Source organism: Pleurodeles waltl, chromosome 3_1 (assembly GCF_031143425.1).
Source record: "Pleurodeles waltl isolate 20211129_DDA chromosome 3_1, aPleWal1.hap1.20221129, whole genome shotgun sequence".
Lineage (NCBI taxonomy): Eukaryota > Metazoa > Chordata > Amphibia > Caudata > Salamandridae > Pleurodeles > Pleurodeles waltl.
Window position 1 is genome coordinate 411,747,378 of NC_090440.1, and position 26,244 is coordinate 411,773,621.

Sequence of the window (26,244 nt, forward strand, 5' to 3'; positions counted from 1 at the left end):
AAAAGAAAGAGCAGAAACAAGGGACAAGGAAGAGAGAGAGAAAAAGAGTAAGAGAAGAGAAGAAAAGAGCGGAAGACAGGAAAAGAAAAGGAAAGAGCAGAAACAAGGAACTAGGAAAAAGAGAGAGAGAGTAAAAGAAGAGAGGAAAAGAGCGCTTTACCCAATCACTTACCGTACCTATTCCTCTTCTGTCCCCAAATGCTTCCCGAGAGGCCTATGGAGAAAACAGAAAGAAGAAGACGAGATTAGTCCACCAAGACTGGAGGAGACATTCAACACCAAATACCACAGACTTACTCACCATAAAGTGCTCTGTAAAACAAAATAAACACTACTTACAAATAGACTCAACTAGTCCTGTGTGCTTGATGTCGGCCAGCCTACGACAGGTTGTAACACTTCTACATAGCCCTGCAGCCTAGGCCACACTAGTACATTGTAATGCCAACCTCAGGAATTCCTTGGAAGAAGAACATGACCAGCAACACCACAGTGCTGCCTTTGCATTCACCCACACTTACACCTGCACAAACACTCTGTACTGCCTGGCGGTGCAATGGGTATCAGTCAGCTTGTGCACTCACACATGTACACAAGCGTTCCCGGCACGCACCCTTATGCGGTGCCCTGATATCTGGCTAGTGGATGCCACTGTGTTTGCAGACACCCTGGGCCCCAAACCACCCTCCACCCACCAACTAGCTTTGGCTATCCCACCCCACCACAAACCAGAGATTGATTCAACCTTCCCTTGGATTCTAGGCCGCTCATAGCCCTAGACACACTACTCAGGATCCCTGCGACAAAATGAAGGAGGGAAAGGAAAGACAACAGCCGATCTGGCAACAATTAGCAAGTAGACAGTTGGGCTCCCAGTGGGAGGTTCACTCAGAGGTCTGCAACACACATGGGGAGAGCCATTGAGGCCGCCCATTAGCCACCGCAGCGCCTACCCCAGCCAGACAGTCAGCGTTACAAAATAGTTACCAATTTCGGCACCTCCAGAACGGTGGTGCACCATCGGGGCGTGTTGACTTGAGTTGCCCTCGACAATTGCGGTTGCACACGACAAGTTACTTGGTCAGCACCCCCTTTACAAGGAGGCGCTGTGTCTGGTGCACAAAGACTTGAGTTACACCAGACTGTTACTCTCCCAAGTGAAAAGTGCTCAGTGCTGTACATCCACAAAAATCAGGCACAACGTCAGGAGCCCAATGACCTAATTCGCCCCTGATTATACAATCATTCCAAAGACAATTCCCAATGTGGTACCTCCCAGGAGGAGAAACTAGTCTGGTGCATGATGACTTAAACTGCTCCAGACACTCCCGGATGCTCCCATAAAGTACGTAAATCCTGCACCTCTCTGGAATGATGCACGTTTAGAGGTCGATGACTTGAGTCGGTCTAGATCATCCGGTCATATATGGAACTTCATTTCCCTACCTCCCTCAAATGAGCACAACGTCTGGTGCGTGATGAATTTAGTCGCACCAGACTCCCCGGTTACACACTTCAATGCAAGTTCAGCCATCACAAACAAGGCAGTGTAGAGCACAACTATAGTTGCATCCCCACCTTGGAGGGTTGCAGCCTATGAATGGGGCACAGCACGCAAAGCACATGCAACTGAGGGTTCAACGGGAAATGTGACTCACACAACAACAGCGGGCTACTCGGGGTCCCGCAACAGGTGATCCCACTCGCAGCAGAATGTGTCTTGGAATGTAGTGGCCCCACGATGAAGGGCCACTCACCTGAAGTGCGGGCAGTACTTGCAGGCTCCGCACCAGGCAACTCCGGTCTCCAGACACAATACTTAGTCTGCGCTGATGTCACTGTTTCCCGGTGGACTCCAGCATACAATGTAGGGGCAGAAAAGGGCACCGCTCTCCACACGGTTTGGCCAGACGATGTAAATCCCTCACAAGAAGTCTTTGATGTTCCTGAGACCTCTGCAGAGAACAGGGGACAGCCAACCTGCCCTTGGGGAGCACACCTCGGGTTATGACACAACAGCAGGGAGTCGGCTCAGGCCAGCCACAATACAGGAAGGGTGTGCGGATCAGTTATCCTCCTGTGCACAACAGATTCCTCTGGCAGTGTACACCATGCAGTCCAGCAGCACCGATCCCATGTTGCCATAGATGCAACTCTGCCTTGCTGAAGGATAGTACCCCTAGCTATATTAAAGTGTGCCTTTGAAGTTAGAGGTGGCTCAAAGGGTTCTCCTTTGAACCACAGATGTCTCTCCTACATTTCCTCTCCACCCACCACGAGGACGTGGAATGTAGACCTTTATCTTTTAGTGTGGCCATTCTCTGGCTCAGAGAGGCGAAGTGTCAGAAACCTCTCCCACCAATCGATTTATCCTAGGCCCCAAATGGCAGGGGTCTGTTGTCCTGGATGCCCAAGTTTTATAGACGTTGCTTGGGGAATATACATGTGGTCTTCCCCTGCACCCAGTGGAATGAAGCTGAATTTACAGGACACACAAAGCATTTTAGAACATAGAACTGGCATTTCTAGGGCATTAATAATAAAACCACCTTTACCATTAGAAGAGGTTTGTTGATACCAAACATTGTGAGGCTGCTCCTCTGTAATCCACTATTACATCCAAATCTAATAAGACTCTTTTCTCCCATGTTACCTTATGGGAAGAGCATCTCTCATGGGCAGTGTGAAGAGGCATGGGTGTTCCACAACCCCAGGGCACATGTGCCCTTGAGCACATACAAGCCTGCAGAGGAAGGCTGGACACTTAGGTTACAACCACCACAAAGGGGCTAAGTGTGCCTATACAGGCCAGCGCTATTAGGCTCAAACCCATTTTAGAATCCCCGTGTGCAAGTGTGCACACCCTGGAACGTGATGCCAGAACCAATATCTATATAGAAAACCACCCATGTGTCCGTATGTGCACACAAGCTAGTGCCAAACTCACCACTGGTTTGACGCCCTGGTTCAGGTGGGCACCTTGAGGCCAGCTATGCCAGACTTAATATATATAAATCCACCATTGTGTAGGTAGGCACACCATACCTATTGGGCCAGGCTCGGTGCCTCCAAAGGTCCTCTGGTGCAAGTGAACACCCCGGGGCCTGCCATGGCAGGTTCTGCAACATTGGTCAGCGCCACCTCTTAACCAGTAAAGGACATGTGCGCTCACTTCCACCTTGCACCGACAGAGAGACAGTGCCCAGGGCCCAAAGGCACTACTAGGGAACCCACCCATCCGATGGGTGCAGCAGACCCCTCCTAGGTAGGGAACACCCACGTGGGGTCTTCACTACCAGAGCAGAGTACCCTTTTTATACCTGCCCAGTGCTATGCCTACCACCTGGCCCATCTTCAGGGCCCTCCAGGGGAGGCATAAGCCTGGCTCAGGTGTGGCCCCCACATAGGGGCTACCACCCTAAGCGGAGGCACACTAGTGCTCCCACCGGCCGACCCAATCGGGCCTAAGACATGGTTGATAGTCTTTTTGGGGGTGACACTCAAATATTAACATCCCCCTAGTAGCCAGGGCTGTACCTGCCCTGAGTATGTAGGGTACTTTTTTTACAGGGGCCTCCTGGGTACAGCACTTCAGCCATGCCGTACCCGCCCCTTCCTAACATATGTAGAAAGGTCCTGTGCACTTTCCCACTGCCATACAGTGGAGAAGTGCCCGGCTTCCTAGGTCACTCAGAGAGAGTCAGCAAACACTGGGAGAAAAAAAAAAGCAAAACATTTTAGGAAAATTCCCCAAGAAGTGCCATGTCCAACATGGATCTATTACTTGTACAGGCCACACAACTAAATAACCCAATTTCCTACAGTTACCGTTCATGATCTGCAAGGCAATGTCAACTGCACTCGTCTGCCCCACCGTTCAAAGATCCCTCCAGATTGTGCTGTTCAAGTAATCCTCCCCAAGACCTCGGGATGAGTCCAGCACACCTGCTCAGCCCCCGATACCGTCGTTAATGATAGTGCACTTTTCAAATATGCATAACATAACAGTATTGCCAGCCCTTCTTCAACAGCCATTAGTTGAGGTAGTGAAACACTAGTACCCATGACCTCAAAAGATGCACTGCAACAACCATCGCCTTTGTAAAAACCTTCATTACCCACCATAAATCGCAGGTAGATTCTGTGGACCTGGAGGACAGGGTCATGAAAATAGGCATCCTGCAAGCCTAACCCCACCATGCAGTCTCCAGGGCACAGAGAGCCTGGGCCAGTGTGAGCATCTTGAATTTATCCTTTCGCAGGAAGAAGTTGAGGGGTCGAAGATCTAAAATAGGGCAAAAAACTACACCCTTCTTCAGCATTAGGAAAAAGCACCCAATTCTGATTTCCGAGACCAGAACCCTCTTTGTGGCACTTTTCTCCAAAAGAGCCTGGACCTCCTGTAGCAAAGTGGACGGATGGTCTGCTGTAAGGTCCCCGGAATTCAGTCTTCAACCTCTACAGGAGCCACTTGGAGCTCTTCCTACAGATAACAGCATACAATTTGTTTAAATGTATTATTTTAGATGTAAATATAAGGTAGATAATTATTAAATATGTTAAGATAGTTATGACAAAAATACAGTTCCAAGAAGCTCAAAAACATGACACAATAAAAAAAAACAGTTTCTTACACACACGAAGAATACAAATATTATTAACTATGGAATGAATTTTAGTTAAAATTCAAAATGCAAATAATGTTTCTTAAAATGCCTCTATGCTTCTTCTTCACCGTTAGCCACGCAGACTGCAACAGAGGCAGCTGAAGCAAAAATTAAAGCTTCATCTGTTCCATGACATAGTGCAAAGGCATCAGGGTAAGATCATAAGCCTTAATTCTTACAAAGTGAGAGGAACCATTTTTGCATTGGCCTTTGAGTTTTAGTGCAAATAAACTAAAAATATAACATAGTGTTTTGCTTCCCAGACTACAGTTACAAAGGTCATTGTTTTCAAGTTCGTTGTACAGGTTTATATGGAAGGCTCCTGTTAGACCTGCCATCTTTGGTGTGGTCTCCCCTGTCTTTTTTGCATCTGCTTCCCATGTTTCGACTGTGTGCTGGACTCTGTTTTTGGTACTCTGGACACTTTACCACTGCTGACCAGTGCTAAAGGGCAAGTGCTCCTATGTAAAGTGTATGTGTAATTGGCTTTTTCCTGATTGGCATATTTGATTTACTAGTAAGTCCCTAGTAAAGTGCACTAGAGGTGCCCAGGGCCTGTAAATCAAATGCTACTAATGGGCCTGCAGCACTGGTTGTGCCACCCACATTAGTAGCCCTGTAAACATGGCTCAGACCTGCCACTGGAGTGTCTGAAGTTTAAAACTGCCAATTTTATCTTGGCAAGTGAACCTACTTGCCTGGCTTAAACCTTCCCCTCTTATACATGTAAAGCACCCCCAAGGTAGGCCCTCTGTAGCCCCATGTGCAGGGTATAGTGTATGCTAAAGGTGGGACATGTACTGATGTGTTGTACATGTCCTAACAGTGAAATACTGCCACCCTTGGTTTTCACTGTTGCAAGGCCTATTTCTCTCATAAGTTAACATGGGGGCTGCCTTTAAATAACTGTAAAGTGAGATTCCCTTTGGGAGCAGAAAGAAATATGGAGTTTGTTAGCTCTGAACTCACAATTTTAAAATAAATCTTTTAGTGGAGTTGGTTTTTAGATTGTTAGTTTGAAAATTCTACTTTTAGAAAGTGGGTATTTTCTTGTTTAAACCATTCTGTGACTCTGCCTGTATGTGGATTCCCTGTCTGGGTCAGACTGACAGTTGGGCTGTTTGTGAATCCCCTCTAGACAGTGAGACAAAGGGAGCTGGGGTGTAGCCTGCATAGCCTGATGTGCCATCTGAGCTAGAGTGGATAGAGGAGTGGTCACTTACACCTGAATGGGCTGTGCCTGCCCTCACACAATGCAGTCTCCAACCCCCTGGTGTGTGTCTAGAGCCATGCCTGGGCAAGACAGGATCCTGTGAATAACAGAGACTTTCCTTTGAAGTTTGCCAACTTCAAAGACGGAAAGGGGTATAGGTAGCGGACCCAAAACCACAGATGTTTAGATCACTTCTGGGATCAAGAGAAATCTCTGCCAAGGAGAAGAGCAGGGGAGCTGAGGAGAAATGCTGCCCCTGCCTGTGATTGTGCTTTGCTGGGCTATCCTGCAGTTGCTGCTTCTGCCTGTGAAAGGGGACAGAGACTGGACTTCCTGCTTGAGAAGAATCTCCAAGGGCTAGAACTGAGCTTGGCTCCTGTTTTGAAGTCTCAGGCTGTCAAAGACTTCCTCTGCCAGCACCTGGACTCTCTGCTGAGACTCCTGCCCTGCCAAGTGGTGCTCCATCCAGTTCCTGGGCCCTTGAGAGGTGAAGCTGACAGAACAAGGACTGAGATCCATGCACAGAACACCGTGCAAGAAAATTTTCAATGCACCACCTGCAACGTGGCCGAAAAATGGCACGCTACACACTTTGCGGCAAAAATAGATGCTCCACCTGCATTGCGGCTGGGCGACCGATGCATTGCGGCTGGAGAAACAATGCAACACCTGCTTTCAAACACTGTGTGAATGGATTTCTCAGGCATGGTCCCTGGGGGTCAAAGTCATCCCGAACCTGCGTGGATCCGAGGTGTGCCGTCCAGAAATCGATGCATTGCTCTCTTGCGAGGGAGAAAAACGACGCATCGCCAACCCGACCGGAGAAGAAACGACACGCGGTCTCACTTGCGAGTAAGGAATCGACACATCGCTGACTTTTCCAACGCATGCTTGCCTGTGCAGCTTTATTTTTTTACACAAACCAGGTACTTTGTGTAAAATCATTGTTTCCATTGTTTTCTATGGAGTAAGACTCTTATTCTTTTGAAAATTCATATCTTGACTTGTGTATGTTGGATGTTTGTTGTTTTGGTCTTGTTTGATTTAAATAAATATTACCTATTTGTCTAAACTGGTGTGGTGTCCATTTTGCAGTGTTTTCACTGTATTACTGTGTGTGTTGGTACACATACTTTACACATTGCTTCTGAGTTAAGCCTGCCTGCTCATGCCAAGCTAGCAAGGGTGTGAGTGGGGGTTAACCATGTGTGTTTTTCTTTTGCCCTGAATAGAGTGAGGGTCCTTGCTTGGACACGGGGTAACCTGACTTCCAACCAAAGACCCCATTTCTAACAGATCCCTAATCTAAAGTTTATGTATAGTAAATTGTGATTCAGTTGCTGTTGGTCAAGGTAAGACTGATCTCAGTAGAGTTAATAGCCAGATAGTTAGATGGGACCAATTTTGATTATACTGATTATGATACCAGACTTATGTAGCCAATATGCCTCCTTAACAATCCAACTAGTATCAGGCCCAATTAGGGGAGGGCCATCCCATACATTGGAGATCTTCAAATCTGTAAGCAGAATGGTCACATGCCTTGCCCAGCGTAAGCCATCAACTTCTTTTAAATGATAGCTTCTAACTCAGGCTTCCTCAATGAGTACCTTGTGAGATACTGGTTGCTTTGCCGTCAACTTCTTTTAAATGATAGCTTCTAACACAGGCTTCTCTAATGAGTATCTTGTGAGATACTGGTTGCTTTCCTGCTACCTGTGAGTAGCTCACAGGTAGCAGTGGGTGATACTATATCTGATCAGAATTTAATGGAGGAATGGCTGCGTAATTTTTAAGACACTGTCCTTCCACTTAGTGTGCGGCGTTCCGTCAGGCTCTGTCCACCAGCTCGGTGGTACACGGAGGAATTATAGCTGCAAAAAACTAGTTGAAAGAGGCTGGAAAGGCTCTGGCAACACAACTATGATGATACAGTAAAACACATATATATGTTGGCACCAAGGAATTATTATGGCCAATGCAGTGGCTCAGGCCTTGTTTTATGCCGATCAGATTACCTCAGCACCCAACAGCTTTAGAACTCTTTTAAAAATAGTTAAAGAGCTGTTTGAGCCAGGTAGGACATCTTCAGGTCTGTCTTATCACAGGCCCAATGAGAAATTCTGGCTTCTTTCTTCGTTAGTGCAGGATATTCAGGACTCCGCTGAAAGACAGTTGAGATTTGTTTTATACAGCTCCCATCTTTCTGCTTTCAGCCACAAATACCTTGCGTTCAAGCATTACTTTTGCCACCAGTCATAGTTTGACTTCTTGGGACAGTCTTGATCTACCCGCATTCATGTCTTTGATTCAAACAATAAAATCAGGGTTGTTGGAGGCTGGCCCCCTAGGTAGTATGCAAAGCTAGGCACACTGTGCAGGGGGTCTAGGCAACCACACGTTGGTTTACAGAAGTAAAAACTAGATCACCTAATGCTCTAATGTTTATGGTAGCTTGGTCGAGCGGTTGGGACAGTCTTGGAGAAGTGCAAAGCATTTGTTGTTCTCACAGTATCATTCGAAGGAATAACTCGAGACCAATTTATAAAACACTTCAGATTTTTATATACATTTTAAAACCAAGATTCTCAAAATTGGTTAAGTACTTTTGGAGATACAGATTTTTGAAGTTTAAAGAAAATAGTCTTTCTGTGCGTAATTACGCACCTTAGGAATCAATGGAAGCCATCTTTAAAAATACTTATAAAATCGTGTAGTTGAGTTACCAAGTTTTGCTTTTGCAGGTTGGTCGAGGTCATTGGTGGGTACACTGTGCCAGCTGGAGAAGTTTGGGTGGCTCCTGGTTCTGGCGGGAGCAGCTTGGAAAATGTTCTGGAGCTGGTGCAGGGCCACTGTGGGGGATCACTTGGAAAGGCACTGCACAAGTTAGTTTAGAGGTGGATCCTTGAGGCCCCTTTGAAGTGTCAAGGTTGCAAGGGGTGAGGGACCCTTAGGGCATAGCACATTCTTTGCTGCAGGGCACAGGGCGGCCGGGTGCAGAGCAAATTGGTGATCCAGGAGCTGTGTGCAAAGATGCCCTTTGGATCTGGAGGTAGGTCTCTTGAAGGGTCACTTGCAAGACAACAGGGGCACTCTGGCAGGAGGTCCAGGGTGTTCCTAAAGTCCCAGAACTGGGGCTTCCTCCTGGTCCTTTTTCAGCCCCGGGTGGGATGGTTTTCCTGGTGTTCGACATCAGCCGACCAGTACTCAGGGTATTGACACGGTACGGCCACTGGAGGGCGCAGTGCCACCAAGCCAGCAGCCCATCTCTTTTGCGACAACAGAGGACATAAATTTTACATACACAAGAGGATTCCACTTTGGCCCAACTAGAAAAATTGCATAAGAAACTGGTAAGGACTGACCTACACGCCAAGTTTTTAACAGATTGTTTAAATGCAAATATTATCCTGGTGGGATTACAAGAACGGAATATTCTGATTATTTTTGTGGATGATGAGGAATTTAAAATTGGGTTCAGTTTTGTTTCAAACAAATGCTCAAGAAGTTGGATGGCCCTCAGCATAGAAACAGCTCTAAAACATATAGAAAGGATTTAAAAAGAGATTACAGAGCTAGAAAAAAGTTCTTGGAGGATCAAGCTATAACCAATGCTAAGGAAACTCTAAAAACGTTAGAAGCTCCCGTTTCTGATTTTGAAAGAACTAATATCCTGAAGAAAAAAGATAAGTTACAAAAAGACATTAGGAGAGATAGTAAGGAGTGCATATATCCATATCTAAACAAAGATTTTTACCAACATGGTACAGTAAATACTGGTGGTACTTGGAAACATATTGTTACTTTCTCAGATACTACGAGTGATTCTGACAGTGACAACTCTGTCTGCCTCCACCTCTAGACAAACGTTTTTAGAAAGGGGCCAGAGACCAGCATGTGGAAGGGTAAGGAACTTCAGGCGGGGTGGTTCAGGAACCAATACACCCCAAGGTTCAGACAAACCAGGAATCAATGTTAGGAGTGGTAGACAATATGACACATAATCCTGGTTTGGAGGAGGTACCACTCTTCAACTTGTTCTCCCACGAGTTAGGTTCTAAAGAAATTGAAGTTCTGAGTACTTGTCTATCCTTTGTGCCAACTCATAGGAATGACCCATTTTGTACTCAAATAGAGTTATATACATTTTTTAGGACCTTGAGATTTAAATTGTGGTTTACCAAAAATCCACATGTGAGTCCAGAAAGTATCACAGGCTTGCGATGTGCCTCTACATTTTTTCCTCCGACTAACTTGATGCCAAAGGAAATCATAACATTTGAGAATGCTGTTCTGTTTGAGGTAGAGAGAGTATTCAAAGAACATAAATATGTGCAGTTCAACTTTACTAGAGCTCCAAATTAAACTTTATCCTCCCTAGCCAGCAATAAAAATATAGTTATCAAACCTGCTGATAAAGGAGGAAGCATTGTTATTCAAGATAGAAAAGATTATGAACAGGACGTTTTAAAACAACTACTTAATTCTTCACATTACAACAAATTAAAGAAAGACCCTACACCATCCATCAGTGAAATTTGCGAAGTGACCAATAAGGGTCTGCATGGTGGGTGGTTAAGCAAAATGGAATATGACTACCTTAATAAGGATGATTTTACCATAGCAACCTTTTATGTTCTACCCAAAATCCACAAGGATACTAAGAAACCACCAGGAAGACCCATCATGGCTGGCTGCCAGTCTGTTTTACAACCACTTGCAGAATGTGTTGATTTTTTTCATCAAACCGTTTGTACCCCTAACCAAGTCATACACAACAGATAGTCTGCCAGTGATCACTCAAATAGAAGGGGCTTCTTTTAAACCTGAGGGTGACATCTTGGTTACAATGGATATAGAAAACCTATACACCAATATTCCACAAGGTGAGGCACTTGAGGTAATTACCACCATTCTTGACTCTAGACCAAGACCTCATAGGGTCCCCACTGATTTTATGACAAGTTGTGCTCAGGTTGCATTGGAACGCAATTACTTCCTATTTAATGATGAGTTCTTTGCACAAATAAAGAGAGTAGCGATGGGAGCTATTTTTGCTCCTGATCTTGCAAATCTATATGTGGCCACTTTTGAAGAGTACACCATCTGTAACAGAGATAATCCTTATGGCAGTTACATCACAAAATGGCTCTGGTATATAGATGACATCTTCTTTATTTGGCATGGTCCAATAATTGACTTACTACAGTTTCCCTAATGGATTAATAATCAAAATACCAACTTAAAACTTTCCCTGGAGTATGATACCCATCCCATTCATTTTTTCGATTTAAGAATTTCAGTTGATGAGGGTGAGCTGTATGTGAGCTTCTGAGATGTAATAGCCATCATCCCAGGAATTTAAGGTACACTTTACCGTTTGGGCAATTCTTAAGGATTAAACACAATTGCACCAAGAAAGACGACTATTTTTTGGAAGCCAAGACTCTAATGTCCAAATTGATCAAATGAGGCTATCCATATACTGTAGACTGGTTAAAAAATCCCTGAAACGTCCCTGGTATTACGATCGACAAGCCTTACTCCAGGTCAAAGCGAAAGCTGTTCACTCTCATATGACTTGTGTTACAACTTTTGGTTTAGAGTCAAATGGAATTTAAAAGATTATTTTAAAAAAATGCCACTTATTAGACTCGCTTGATATTCTACTTGAGAAAACATTCTTTGTCTTCAAAAGGAGTAAAAACTTGAGAGACAGTCTAGTGAGGGCCTACATTGAACCAGAACCACGCACACTGAGTAACATCTGAGGGCTAACACCATGGGTTGGACGTTACCCATGTGGGAATTGCAGTGCATGTGCTTCCACTAAAACTGTAAAAACATGTTGTCTAAATGAGAGAACTTGGCAGCTGAAACATTTTTCTAATTTTGGCTCTAAAAATATTATTTAATGTATTCAATGCCTATGTTCTTTGTTTTCCATTGGTAAAACAACTCAGGAGGTCTGAAAACGGATTATTCAACATCAATCACGAATATGGTGTAATGTTGTGAATGCTCCTATGGTTGAACATTACAATCTTATGAAACATGCCCCCAACGATATGCACTGGTTTGTACTTGATGTTATAAAACCCTTGAAAAGACGTGTAAATGTGGACCACCTGTAGACCATTAAAGAAAACCGATGGATTTGGCTTGCAGATACAGTTAAAAAGGGTCTGAATCAACAGGTGGAATGGCAAATACTAGCAACGTCGTAGCTAGACTATCGTGAACTGAACAGTTAGTGTGATGCATTCCAGAGAGACTGTTATGGATCTTAACTGCCTTTCATGGTTCTGTGCCTGCAATTGCGGGCCCTGATCGATATACAGCAGCTCTACTAGAGAGGATATGGTCCCTTTCAGGGTTTCTTATTGTGTCCTTTCCTTTCTTATGGTTGGTATGAGGGCTGAGTCCCTTTATCTGTACTTTCATTTCTGACATGTAGCTGTATTGGTTGTTGTGGTTGATGGCTAATAATGCCCTGAGAATAATTGGTTGGGTCTTTTCTATCTGTTCTATGGAGAAGCTAGACTCTGGGGCTACATACAGCAGGGTTGTGAAAGTAGAGTTAGTATTGGAGAGTATTTAGATGGGCCATTATTACATTTAAAGAGGGCAGCCACAGTTACTGCATTGGTCATGTGACATGTGACTACCTGAATGCTCTGTAATAGGGAGACAGACAGCGTGTGTATCTTACTAACATGGAATGCGCTGATGGCCAAGATGGATATTTTATTTGTTAACTTACTGAGGTCCACAACAGTATACTTACAATAATTACAACAGTTTCCAAACTCTCGGTATTGGTTAGGTATTTTTACCAGTTTAAGATGGCCGCCATAGTCACTGGAGTGGTCACATGACCTTTCACTTCCTTATTTAAAATCACCAGGAAGGCCAGCAATGTTTGATTCTGACTCGCATGTGTTGAGCGGATGTAGATGGAGACAGACGCTAGCGGTCTGATATTTAAAAGGTATGAGTACGCTGCCATGGAGGCAGAGTTTTTCTAGAGTTTATGTTCTATGACAGTTAAGCAATTCTAATATTTTAGTCTTTGTAGATTTTTTTACTTGGGCTTGTAGGTTGAAGTCCCCTGGTGTATTGCTACAGAGCCTATTTTTGCAACCTTTTGTAAGTAGCAGAACATAGCTATTCTGGTTGGGAGCCTGACACAGTGTACTTTATGGTGCATGTTTTCTATGTTTTTAAAGTATTTTTAACTTTCCTTGTCATATAGGTGGTGGCTTATACTAGTATCTACACCTGTATTATGGTGTTTTTTTGGGTTCAACAGGTGGTACACATTGTGTGATTTAATAGATTGCACGTACTGTTATTTAATTAATGTTTCTTATGTGTAGGTATTATTTAACAACACTGAGTCCTGATGATGGTCTGATAGACCTCTGACTGCCACTACAGGCCGAAATGTCGACATGACCTTCTCATTTGACAAGCTGAATTGAAAGTCCATGATATTGCTTGAACTGGGACTGAAAACCAGGCAATTATTGTTCAGAACTGTATCATGAGGAGGGTTATAACCCCTTCCTGGATCTGCAGTTGGGATTCAATCTTATGATCTAGAGGGGTTATATACAGTGTTGTTGTTTATGAAATGGACATTTGTTGGAACTGTTGTACATTTGTTTGAACTTCCTGAATCCTATTGAGTAATATATTGGATTTTAACAGTACAGAGTTGTCTTATTCATTAATTGAAGACTGGATCATATGTACGCATATAATATCTAAATAATTCCTCTAGGAGCATTTTTAAGTGAGAGTGCCACCAAACGTGGCACACTTACAGGGTTAGTCCTTTTGGTTGTTGATGTGGCATTTGTTCTTTGCTGCAACTTCTGGTTCTGGAGTTAGTGGCCAGTCAGTGAAGTGACCCTCACTTGGTTGCTGGTTCTTTGGTTGTTGCAGAATGGTACCTGCACTCTGGAGGTGCATTGTTGCGACTGGTGAAGCCTGGAGGTCCTCTGGGTTTCTTGAGGTCAGTCCAATTGTCCAGCAGCTCCTAAGTGGCGATTGTCGGGTCCTGGGTGCAGCAGTCAGGGTTTGGCACCTTTTCTTTATGCAGCAGGTCCACAGTTCTCTTGCCTTGGATCTTTTTTGTGCTGGTGTTTTTTGTGTCCTTCAAATCTGATTTCTTGGTCTAGGGATGCCCACTAAATATTGAATTTAGTGGCCATTTTAGGGGGTACCTGGTAGTGTCCAATGGGACACTTACCTTTGGATGGCTACACCCTATGTAATAACCACTTCATGCGGGAAGGGTCACTTCCCTAAACCTGATTGGCTATTTTCCTTACATCTAAGATGGAGGAAAATGAAGTGGAGTGTCTAACTTGCAAGCAACACCTTAGGGGTGGTGCATGCCAGGTAGGGTCACTGCTCCTACCCTTTTTGTGGTTTCCTGCCTTTGCTCCCGCCAAAAGTGGGGGTTTGCAAAGGGGATGACCATCGGCTTCTAGCAGCAGGCCTGTGGGTCGAGTTTCAAAGGCAGTAAGCCCTTTGAAGCTCACCGCCAGGGCAGTACTCATTCCTGAGGGAGGGGGCGTTAGCTCCTCCACCCAGGAAGGGCATTGTTTAGCAAACCAGAGATACAGGGCTCTCCCCCAAGGTTTGTATATTGGGTGTCTAGAGATGGCAGGCTGGATAGAACCAGTCAGCAACCATGCCAGGGCAGTTAGCTTTTGCAGGCGGTGCCTCTAATGTGTCCCCTGGGTACGTCTAGGGATAAATCCAATACTGGTACCGGTTTGGATTTATCATTCTGAGGTGTTTGATACCAAACAACCCAGGGTTCATAGTTGCCATCATGTAGCAGGGAAACTCATGTTGACCAGTGTCCAGCACATGCACTAAAATGGCTGCTCTGTTCACTCACCATGTCCCAGGTGTGGCAAGGACACAGTGTGGGTATATTGCTCATGCAGCTATGCCCTCAGATATAATATGGAGCAACCTGCTTTAGGGCTCTAAAGCCTGCCAGAGGTGTGTCTTACCCACAGAAAATGCAGTGCATGGTGGACAGGGCACACAGGCAGTGTGCCATGTCGAATTTGTGTTTTAGGCTTGCACCAGGATGCTCAGCCTGCAATGGAAGTGCTGGGTGCATCTGAATGCATGGCCCTAGAGGGTGGCACAATCAGTGCTGCTGCTCTCTGGGGCCTACCCATAGTACCCCATTCCCTGGGTACCTAGGTACCCATTTACCAGGGACTTATAGTGGTAGTTAAGGGTGTATCCAATTGTGCCAATGCATCATCACAGTTTTAGGGAAAGAGCTGTGGCCCAGGGAACCTGGTTAGGAGGGGGCCTTGGGCAGTACGACTTCTAGGCCACATCCAACATCAGACAAAAAGTGAGGGCTAACCATGTCAAAAAGAGGCCTTTTCTCACAAAGGTCTACACAGGATTAATTTCCTCCAGCAAAGCTTTGTCTTCTAAATCCCGACATATTGGTTTCCTTGGTTAACCTTGTTAATTGCTCACTGCAACAGGATTCTATTCCGTTGGAGCGGAATTATGCAATGGTTCTCCCACTTTGATTATTTTACACCTTAGTGCTATGTTTGATACCATGTCCCATGCCATAATGTTGGAAAGGTTAAGGCAGTTGGGGATTCAGGAGAAAGCTCTATCTTGGCTTTCCTCTTTTCTAAGTGATCGCTCCTTTCAAGTTTTCTTTGATGAAACTCTGTCTAAATGCCATGCTATTGCACCTGGAGCCCCAAAGGGATCAACCGTAAATCCAGTCCTCTTCAATATCTATGTGCGACACTTGCTAGAAATGGCAGAGTAGAAGGGTCTTACCATTTTTTCCTTTGTTGATGATACCCAAATTATTTTCTCTCTCTCATCCCCACAGGGTTACAGATCCAACTCTTTAAATCCTTGTTTAGCCCAGGTGGCTACCTGTATGAATAACAACTCACTGAAGCAAAACTCCCAGTCTCTGGGTCCCACAACACTGGCCATCTACGCTGGGGGAGACTCTCTCATCGGTAACCAAAGCCAAGGACTTAGGCTTCTTAACTGATAACAAGCTTTCCATCAAGCCTCAGTGTAGCAGACTGGCCCAGTGTGTGGTGGACACCTATGTCATTACACCTTATACTACGTCCAGACAACCCTTATTAGATAGTGTTACAGTGTCTAGGTAGACAAGGCTGTCTAGTGGTAGCTATGGTGAGCAGCTAAGACTTATCTAGGAGGAGTATGAAGCACTTGCAATACCACAGTAGTCGCACAGTAACTTTTCACACATGAAAGGAACCACACAGTGTTGCGAAAATAAAGGTACTTTATTACAGGAACACCAAACTAAACTACTATAGGCAAACCCCCTTCTGGAGGTAGGTACACACACTATAGGCACAGGTGAGTATTAGGAAATAGGACAAAATAGCAGGGCCCTATAGAGGGGCATAATCATATACTAAAAAATTGGATTGCGAGAATGGGTCCCCCACCAGAGGATATGGCGTAGTTAGCCAAGGGCTGGGAGAGAGTGGAACCCCAAGAGATAAGTATCTAGAAGACCCCCAGCGATCAGGAGAGCAGAGGTAAGTTACCTGGTCATCCCATAGGCTAACATGGGGATTCTTAAATGGAATATTGCAAGAACAGGACCAGGCCAGAACCCAACGGTGTATTCTGTATGAGGAGTACCTGCAAAAGAAGGGGTCAGAGTCCAGTCCACGCAGGAGTTTCCAGGTGGGGCAGGAGGCAATGCCCACCCTTCTGTGGGTGAAGATCCGGGTAGACGGTGGTGGATGAAGTCCAACCGCGGAGTAGAGGAGCTGCAGAGGAGTCCCTGAAGTTACCTAGGAGCTGTCCTCCATGGTCACCGGATTGCAGATGGGTCAGTGGTCAGGAGGACCAACAACAAGCAAATACTACTGAAGATGTTGGAGATTTGCTGAGTTGAAGAGGACCAACAAGATTCAGTGGACTTGACCCTTGGAGGGGAGTCCAGGCTGACCCTCAGAAGACAGGAGAGCCAGAAGAAGAAGTCAGAGTCCCCACGAGCAACTCACTGGCAGCAAGCACTGTAAGTCGCAGTGAGGCCCAGGCAGCACACCTGAAGATGAGTCCAAGGTCGCTGGAGCAGCAGAGAAGACTGTCCTTGCAGAGGTTGAGTGCTGGGACTGGGGCTACTTGGATTCTTATGTTCCCTCCGAGCAGGAGTCAACAAGCCTTGGTTGCTGCAACAGTCACAGTGCACAGGGGTTTTGTCTTGGAGAAAGAGGCAAGGACTCACTGTCTCCCAAGTTGGATTGAAGAGAGGACCCAGAGGACCCCTCAGAATTACCACCTGTGTTGGAGAGTCTTCGCAGGTCCAGAGGACAGGAGATCCCAGCAGCCAGACGTTCTTGCCTTAGGTACCTGCAGATGCAGCGGAGTGACTCCTTCACTCTAAGGGAGATTCTTTCCTGCTTCTTGTAGGGAGATGGACTACCTCAACAATTTGGGATTTTCACCTTTCATTTGCCTAAGCCATAGGAGTGGCTTGTGGTTTGTTTGAACAAGGAAGTGAGTGCCAAACAGGTATGGCCTCTGCTTCTTCAAGGCCCAGACCACAGCAAAGGCCTCCCTCTCAATGGCCGACCAACTCTTTTCTCTGGTGGTCAACCTTCTACTTATAAAAGGCACAGGTTGATCCAGGCCCTCTTTACTAAGTTGAGAGAGTACTGTCCCTATCCTTAACTCAGAAGCATCTGTCTGGGCAATTAACTGTTTTAAATAGTCAGGGCGTCTTAGAATGGGGGCAGAGCACATGGCCTGTTTCAGGTCATCAAAGGCTTTATGGCAGCTAGCTAGCAGCTAGCATCCTTTTGGATGTGAGGTCATTTATCCTTTTATGAACCTTTTGTAGTACCCAGTTAGGCCCAAGAAGGCTCTGACTTGGGTTTGAGTGGTAGGGGCAACCCAACCCAGGATGGTTTGGATTTTGCCCTGTAGTGGCTGAATTTCGCCTCCACCTACCAGGTGGCCCAAACAAAACACGTTTCCCCGCCCAATCTGGCATTTGCATGCCTTGATAGTGAGGCCTGCCTTTTATAAGGCCTCTAGTAGAGTTCCAAGGTGGACCAGTTGATCCTCCCAGGTGGAGCTAGAGAAAGCTATATCATCTAGATAAGCTGCACTGAAGAGTTCCAGGCCTTGGAGAACTTTGTTCACCAACCTTTGAAATGTTGCAGGGGCATTCTTCAAACCAAAGGGCATCACTGGGAAGTGATAATGCCCACTAGGTGTTGAGAATGCTGTTTTGGCTTTTGCAGCATCAGATAACCTGATCTGCCAATATCCTGCAGTCAAGTCAAATGTGCTGAGATACTTTGCAGCAGCCAAAGTATCTATTAATTCATCTGCACTTGGAATTGGATGAGCATCAGTCCTGGAGACTGAATTGAGGCCTTTGTAATCAATATAAAACCTAATTTCTCTTTTTCGATTTTGGGAGTAAGGCTTGGGTACCAACACTACAGGACTAGACCAAGGGCTCTCTGAAGGCTCAATGACTCCCAACTCAAGCATCTTTTGCACTTCTGCTTTGGTTCATTCTCTGTCATGGTCAGACTGCCTATAGATTTTACTTTTTACAGGCAGACTGCCACCTGTGTCCATATCATGTTCATACCAGGTGGTTTGTCCAGGGGTCAAAGAAAACAGTTGTGAGAACTGACTGAAGAGATTTCTGCAGTCAGATTGTTGCTGGTCAGAGAGGAAATCAGCAAGAACTACTCACTTCACTGAACCATTAACTGGGTTGTGGGAAAAGAGGTCAGAGAGGGTCACTCTCTTCTGCCTGACCTTCATCATGTCAGTCCTGTCATAATAAGGCTTCAGGCGATTCTCATGAAGCACCCTATGGGGGCTTCTACGAGTGCCCGGGGCCAAACAAATAGGTGACCTCACCCTTCTTCTCCACAATGGTGTGGGGCCCACTCCACTTATCGTGGAGTGCCCTGGGAGCCACAGACTCCAGAACCCACACTCTCTGTCCTGGCCGATAAACAGTCAGCACAGCCTTTTGGTCATGCCATTGCTTTTGCAGTTCTTGGCTAGCCTCAAGGTTTTTGGTGGCTCTCTTCATGTACTCTGCCATTTTAGATCTTAGGCCTAGTACATAATCCACTATGTCTTGCTTGTGGGGTTTGAGAGGATGCTCCCAATCCTCCCTTATAAGAGCAAGAGGGCCCCTAACTGGGTGTCCAACCATCAGGTCAAGTGGACTATAGCTCACTTCCTTCTGTGGAACATCCCTGTAGGCGAAAAGGAGACAAGGCAACAGGACATCTCATCTCCTCCTGAGTTTTTCAGAGAGTCCCTTGATCATGCCTTTTAAGGTTTTGTTGAATCTGTCAACTAAACAATTTGTTTGTGGATTGCAAGGGGTGGTGAATTTATATGTTACACCACATTCCTCCCACATAGCTTTCAAGTATGCAGACATGAAGTTTGTACCTCTGTCTGACACCACCTCCTTAGGAAAGCCCACTCTGGAGAAAATTCCTAGGAGGGGCTTGACCACTGCAGGGGCTGTAGTGGTCCAAAGGGGAACTGCCTCTGCGTACCTGGTGACATGGTCCACCACCACCAGTATAAATCTGTTCCCAGATGCAGTCGGAGGGTCTAAGGGGCAAACAATGTCTATCTCCACCCTCTCAAAGGGTACCCCAACCACTGGTAGTGGAATTGGGTGGGCCTTTGGAGTGCCGCCTGTTTTACCACTGGCTTGTCAGGTAATACAGGAGTGACAAATATCATGTCCGTAGGTCAATAGGAACTCCCTAAACGTTTGAGGAACGACCAACTCCCTGGGGTTTCAGGTCTCTTGCCTCAGAATAAAGGAGGCCATTGTCACAGTAGACCTTACGGGTCCCACTGATATCCCCTGTCTCCTGAGCAGCATCTTGCTATCTCAGGCTTTCCAGAGAAGGACAGGACTTCTGTCCCTGGCTAAGTTCCTCCCTGGTGGGTCCCCTGCACGTAAGAGCTCAGCTGTATCAGCTTTAAGACCCTCTGGTGTAGGTTCCACCCAAGGGCCAGAATCCTCTCCCTGAGGAGTGGGATCCTCACCTGAAGCCTGGACAGGGGATAATTTTTTACCCTGCTTGAGTCTCCAGGGCCATTTTTCCAGGCTCCAGTGCTCCTTGCTTTCCATGTCTCTTGGATTGTGCTCTTGTTATTGCAAAGATATGCCCAGGGAATGATCAGCATTGCTGCATGGGCTTCCAAATCCACTTCAGCCCAGGCTGGAGTATCCCAATCATTGTCCAGTAAACACTCTACAGGCAGGTCAGAGGATACCACAACTTTCTTTGGGCCAGTAACTCCCCCCCCCCCACCCAGCTTAGGTCAACAACAACCAATGAGGTAGCATTGAGTGTTGTTTTGAGCATTAGTGACTTGGTAAGTGTGACCAAGTAGGTGTTGTTCAGGGGACACCAGTTTTTCTGTCACCATTGTGATACTGGCACCTGTGCCCCTGTAGGCCTCCACCTCAACACCATTGATAAGGGCATGCTGCCTGTACAACTCTCAGAGACCAACACTGCATCAGTGGTCTCCCTGACTAACCCATAACCCACTACAGTCCCCAAGGTGAACCCAGCTACACCCTTGGACTGACTACTACTACCAGTGCTATTGGTAGGGACACCAGGGGTAGAAGTGGTAGTGGTTGTAGCATGTTTGGTGCTCTTTTTACGACAGATGCTGTCACCTGCCCTGTGGCCTTTTTGTCTACAGATGTAGCACCAAGATTTTTGTGGAAGGAGGAAGAGGATTTATTCCCACCCACAGAAGAGTTTTGTGGGCCTGGTGAAGACTCATTTTTATCATTAGATTTGTCCCCATCTTTGTCCTGATTGTTGGAAGAATCCTTCTTTTTCTGGTCACCCCCAGTGTGAGTTTTTTTACCCATTCTGGTGCGAACCTATGTGTCTGCCATTTTACCCAATCGTGGGGAGTGGTCAGATCTGAGTCTACCATATGTTGATGCAGTTTTTAGAAATGCACTTATTAAGACTGTGCGCAATCATAAGAAGATTGTACAAGCCCTGATAATCATGCCATGTAACCAGCCTTCCAGCGCGTTGACATAGCTGTCCACAAAATCTACCCAACCCTGGGAGGACTACTTCCTGGTTTCCCTGGTTTTTATTCTATACTCTTCTGTGGTCAACCCAAACCCCTCAATGAGAGCATCCTTAAGTGCCTGATAATTGACTGCATCTTCCTCCCTGACAGTAAGGAGTTTGCCCCTACCCTTGTCAGGAAAGGAAAGCCAGAAGATGGCTGCCCACTGTGTTTGAGGGACCTTCTGTACTCTACAGGCCCTCTCCAAGGCAGTGATCCTCTTGTGGGTGTCAACCCCAGCCTTGTAAGGTGGGACTATTTTGCAGACTCATAGGAGTCCTCCCTGATCCTGGTTTCTCTAAAGCTGTTGCTGCCACCATGGGTTATCACCCCCAAATTCTGTCTCTCCCTCTCCACTGCCAAGGCCTCTCTATCTAGGGCTAACGTTTGCTGCTGCAGCCTCATTCTTTTCTCTTCTAGTCTCAGTTTACTGAATTCCCTATCTAGTGATTCCCCTCCTGAGCCGGAGTGGTTAGTCTCATCAGATGCTGCTGAGACATGTGGGTAGACTGATGAGGAGGATCTATCCCTCCTCCTGGAAACCCTTTGCACCAAACCCCTGGGCAAAAAAGTAGGCCTACTTGTTTGTCCCCCCATTCTCACTACCATGAGTGCTCCCAATAGGAATGTGGTGTTCCCTAGATTTAGCGGCAGCCACTGCAAATCTCAAGGGGAGGGGTGGGGGGAGGAGTGGGGGGTCAATAAAAAAATATATAATAATAAAAAAATAAAAAAGCTTTCCTTTTTTCTGTCGTCGTTGCCTCCTGCCACGTTGCTCCTCTGGCCTAAATATAGCATGTAAGCAGCGTCAGGATTTGTGTGAATGGCTCGGAGTGTCACTCTGACACAAGACTGGCGTCTGTGCTGTTTCTCCAGCTTGGCTGTGCATGTGTGTTTGGCCGGCCTGAGACGGCCGGCCAAACACACATGAGCACTTAGTGCACTCTCCCCTCCTCCGCACCCCCACCTCCCACAGCTCAGCCCCGCCCCACTCTGAACACACTGCTGGCTGAGCCAGCAGATGAAAGATAAAATGATAATTAAATATCGTTTTATCTTTTATCTCCTGGCTTAGCCAGGGGGCGACGCTCCTTCGTCCATGCAAAGAAGCCGCACCTGCCCAGATTCTTCCTGACCCTCCAGAGTAGGATCTAAGTCTATCCTGTCTAACACTGAAGGGTCAGTCTCTACTTCTTGCTCTTCCTGGCCCCCTGAATGTTTAAGGTCAGACTGAATGAGCAATCCCAGGAGAACAGTTTTGTTGGGATTTCTCCCTGTTTCCACCTTCCAAGAGGCACATAACTCCCTCAACTCCTGAAAAGTGGGTCCCTCGTACTTAGCTTCTGGGGTCTGGGTTGTGTCTTCTGCTGAAGGCATGTTACCCAGAGTAGTGTGGGTGCACCTACCTACTCTGAGTGTCTAGACTTTCTAAAAGATTACAGAAAGGGCTATGCTAGGCCCCCAACTTTCCTAAACCAGAGGTCTAGAAATCGCTAATGCCAAGTGTAGTGTTTCCTAAAGACTAGTAGTGACCTTTTCTGTGGAAAGTTACTGGTGACAGAGTGGTAAAGCAATTGCAAGTGTCTTATCCCACCACTGTCACCATTGTAGGAGGCTGGCCCAGTCTGTGATGGATACCTATGGTGTTACATTTTATACTGGGTCCAGGCAACCCTTATTAGATAGTGTTACAGTGTCGAAGTAGCCAGGGCTCTCTGGTGGTAGCTGTGGTGATCAGCCAAGATTTATCTAGGAGTGTGAAGCACTTGCAATACCACAGTAGTTAACACAGAACCTTTTCACACATGAAAGGAACCACACAGTGTTGCAAAAATAAAGGTACTTTATTACAGGAACACCAAACTAGATTACTATAGGCAAAACCCTTTCTGGAGGTAAGTAAACACAAAATAGGCACAGGTAAATATTAGGAAATAGCACAAAATAGCAAGGACCCTATGGGGGGGGGGGCAAACCATATACTAAAAAAGTGGAATGCGAGAATGTGTCCCCCACAAGAGGATATGGAGTAGTTAGCCAAGGGCTGGGAGAGTGGAACCCCAAGAGGTAAGTATCTAGAAGAATCCCAGGGACCGGGAGACCAGAGGTACGTTACCTGGTCATCCCATAGGCTATCATGGGGGCTCGTAAATGGAATATTGCAAGAACAGGACCAAGCCGGTACACCCACCAGTGGATTCTGCATGAAGAAGACCTATAAAAGAAGGGGACACGCAGGAGTGTCCAGGTGGGCCAGGAGGCAATGCCCCTCCTTCTGCGGGTGAATATCCGATCAATGATGGTGGAAGAAGACCACTTGTGAAATCCAGGAGCTGCACAGGAGTACCCGAAGTCACCTAGGAGTTGTCTGTCAATGGTCGCCGGATTGCAGACGGGTCAGTGGCCAGGAGGACCACCACCAAGCATAAGCAAATGCAACTGCAGCTGTTGGAGATTTGCAGAGCTGAAGAGGACCAGCAAGGTCCTGGGGACTCAACCTATGAAGGGGAGTCTGGGCTGACCCTCAGAAGATAGGAGAGCCAGCAGATGCAGCCAAAGCCCCCACAAGCAAATCAATGGCAGCAGGCACAGTAAGTCGCAGTGACGCCCAAGGCAGCACACCTGAAGATGAATCCCACGTCACTGGAGCAGCAGAGAAGAGACTGCCCTTGCCGAGGTCGAGTGCTGGGGGCTGGGGCTACTTGGATCCTTAAGTTCCCTCTGAGCAGGAGTCAACAAGCCTTGGTTACTGCAACAGTCGCGGTGCACAGGGGTTCTGTCTTGGAGGAAGAGGCAACGGCTCACCGTCTCCAAAGATGGATACAAGGCAGAGAGGGCCCAGGGGACCCCTTAGAATCACCACCTGTGTTTGAGAGTCTTCGCAGGTCCAGAGGACAGGAGATCCCAGCAGCTGGATGTTCTTGCCTTAGGTGCCTGCAGATGCAGGGGAGTGACTCCTTAAGTCTTGCCAACCCCAGAGGATGCACAGCTGCGGAGATGTTGCAGGTTGCTGGTTGGAGCCGCGGAAACAATGTTGCAAGGAGAGGTTTTCTAGGTGTTGCAGTCTAGTTCAGTTCCTGTGAAGTCCAGCAGCGGTTCTGGTGGCCAGGAGCAGAAGAGGTTGTTGCAGAGGAGTCCTGGTGGAGTCTTGCACGCCAAATCTGGGGACCCACCCACAAGGGAGTCCCTAAATAGCCCAAAAAGGGGCTTGGTCTCTTTGCAAGGTGGCCATCTATCAGAGAGGGTCACTGATCTCATCTGCCTAACCTGACCAGACAGATGCTACCAGGGGGCTCCGCCCATCTTGTTTTCAAGATGGCAGAATGAAATGGCCACGGGGAGGAGCTCTGGACACCACCCCTGGGGTGGTGATGGGCAGGGGAGTGGTCACTCCCCTTTACTATATGCAGTTTCGTGCCAGAGCAGGGACCAGGGGTCCCTGGACTGGTGCAAACTGGATTATGGAAGGAGGGCACCAAATGTGGCCTTCAAAGCAAACACGTGGTGTGGGGAGGCTACCCCTCCCCAGCCTTGTAAGACCTATTTCCAAGGGAGAGGAGGTCTCACCCCTCTCCCACAGGAAATCTTTTGTTCTGCATTCCCCTGCATGAGCGGTTTAAGCAGCAGGAGGGCAGAATCATGTCTGAGGGGCTGCAGGAGCATGGGCTGCTTGCAGACCCTGGAAGACTGGTTGGAGCAATACTGGGAGTACTCTAAGGAGCCCCCAGAGTGTATGGAATCATGTCACTAATACTAGCATCAGTATAGGAATATGATTCCGACATGTTTGATACCAAACATGCCTAGGTTTGGAGTTAATATTACGTAGCTGGACCATAGGTAGTGACCTATGGTCAGTACATAGCTAAAATGGATTCCCCGCACTCACAAAGTCCAGGGAATTGGTACTGGAGTTCATAGGGGTACCTCTGCTCCTCCAGGGCTGGCCACACACACAGGGACCTGCACCCTGCCCTTAGGGCTGGAAGGACCTGCCATAGAGGCGACTTACAGTGACCTGGTGTAGTGGCCAGCAGTGAAAGGGTGAATGCATCTTTTCACGCAGGCTGCAAATAACAGGCATGCAGACACAGTTTGCATGGGCTCCAAGGGATGGCATAATGTATGCTACAGCCCATGGGGGACCCCTGGTGTACCAATGCCCTGGGTACCTCAGTACCATGTACTAGGGACTTACAGGGGTACACCAGTATGTCAATTGAGGGTGTAAAGAGTACCAAGACAACCAAATTTGGAGGAGAGGCCACTATCTCTGGGGTCGTGATTTGCAGGATCCCAGTGAAAACAGTCTAAGCACACTGACAACAGGCAAAAAGTGGGGGTAACCATGCCAGAAAGAGGGTCTTCTCTACACTCTGGTAGCTAAGGTGGCTGGAGCCTGTTTAGTCATACTAAAATAGTTTCAGAAATTCATTTGGATGCTCCCTTTGATTGCTTAAAGGACGGTAGTCTAGGTGCTAATTCAATGTTATCTAGACTATGGGAACATCCTTTTTCTGGGGGCTGATAAGGCCTCCTTGAGATGGCTCTAGGTGGTACAGAATACAGTGAAAAAGGTTATTTATTGGCTACCTAAATTTGCCTCTGTTACCGCTCTTTGCCGTGGCTTGACGTGGAAAATCATATTCAGTTCAAAGCCTTATGCTTTGTTTTCAAAGCTAGAGCAGGAACTGCCCCCCCGCTTACATCTCTGACTTGATCAAAACGTATCAGCCTTCCCGGAATTTATATTTTTGCAACCTATGTCTTTGCTGTGTGCCCAGATTTAAACTTACTCACATGGGGGGGCTGCTCATTTTCCACTATAGGTCCCAGACTGTGGGATATCGTACCACTACAACTGAGATTTTGTACTTTTTGGAAGCAATTGAAGGCATGGTTCTTTCAATTTTTTGTAGTTAGCTCTCCTAACTGTGGCATACAGTGCCAGGAAACCCTGTTTGGGTGGCTGTTTGCGCTTTGTAAGTATCATTAATAATAGCTCTCCTCTGTGCAGCACAGGTACTAAATTAGGAGCTTTTGCTTCTCTGTATTAATAAATATGTACCAAAACTGAAAAGGGTATATATTCAAGACAATAATGTGTGTATCTTTAGAACTCCTAATCTGATGTTAGGAGAAAAATGGTTGAATTTCTAAAATGTATTTATAGCTGAAATTTGA

At 46.5% G+C, this 26,244-nt stretch overlaps 1 long non-coding RNA gene across 1 annotated transcript in view; it reads right to left on the bottom strand.

The window, feature by feature from the left end:
• Positions 1 to 201: 201 nt before the first annotated feature.
• LOC138284164 (uncharacterized) overlaps positions 202 to 26,244 on the bottom strand; it is a 36,556-nt gene continuing 10,513 nt past the window's right edge. Inside the window, exon 3 of the long non-coding RNA XR_011201354.1 lies at positions 202 to 214. This is a non-coding gene — a long non-coding RNA (uncharacterized lncRNA). The remainder of the gene's footprint in view (positions 215 to 26,244) is intronic.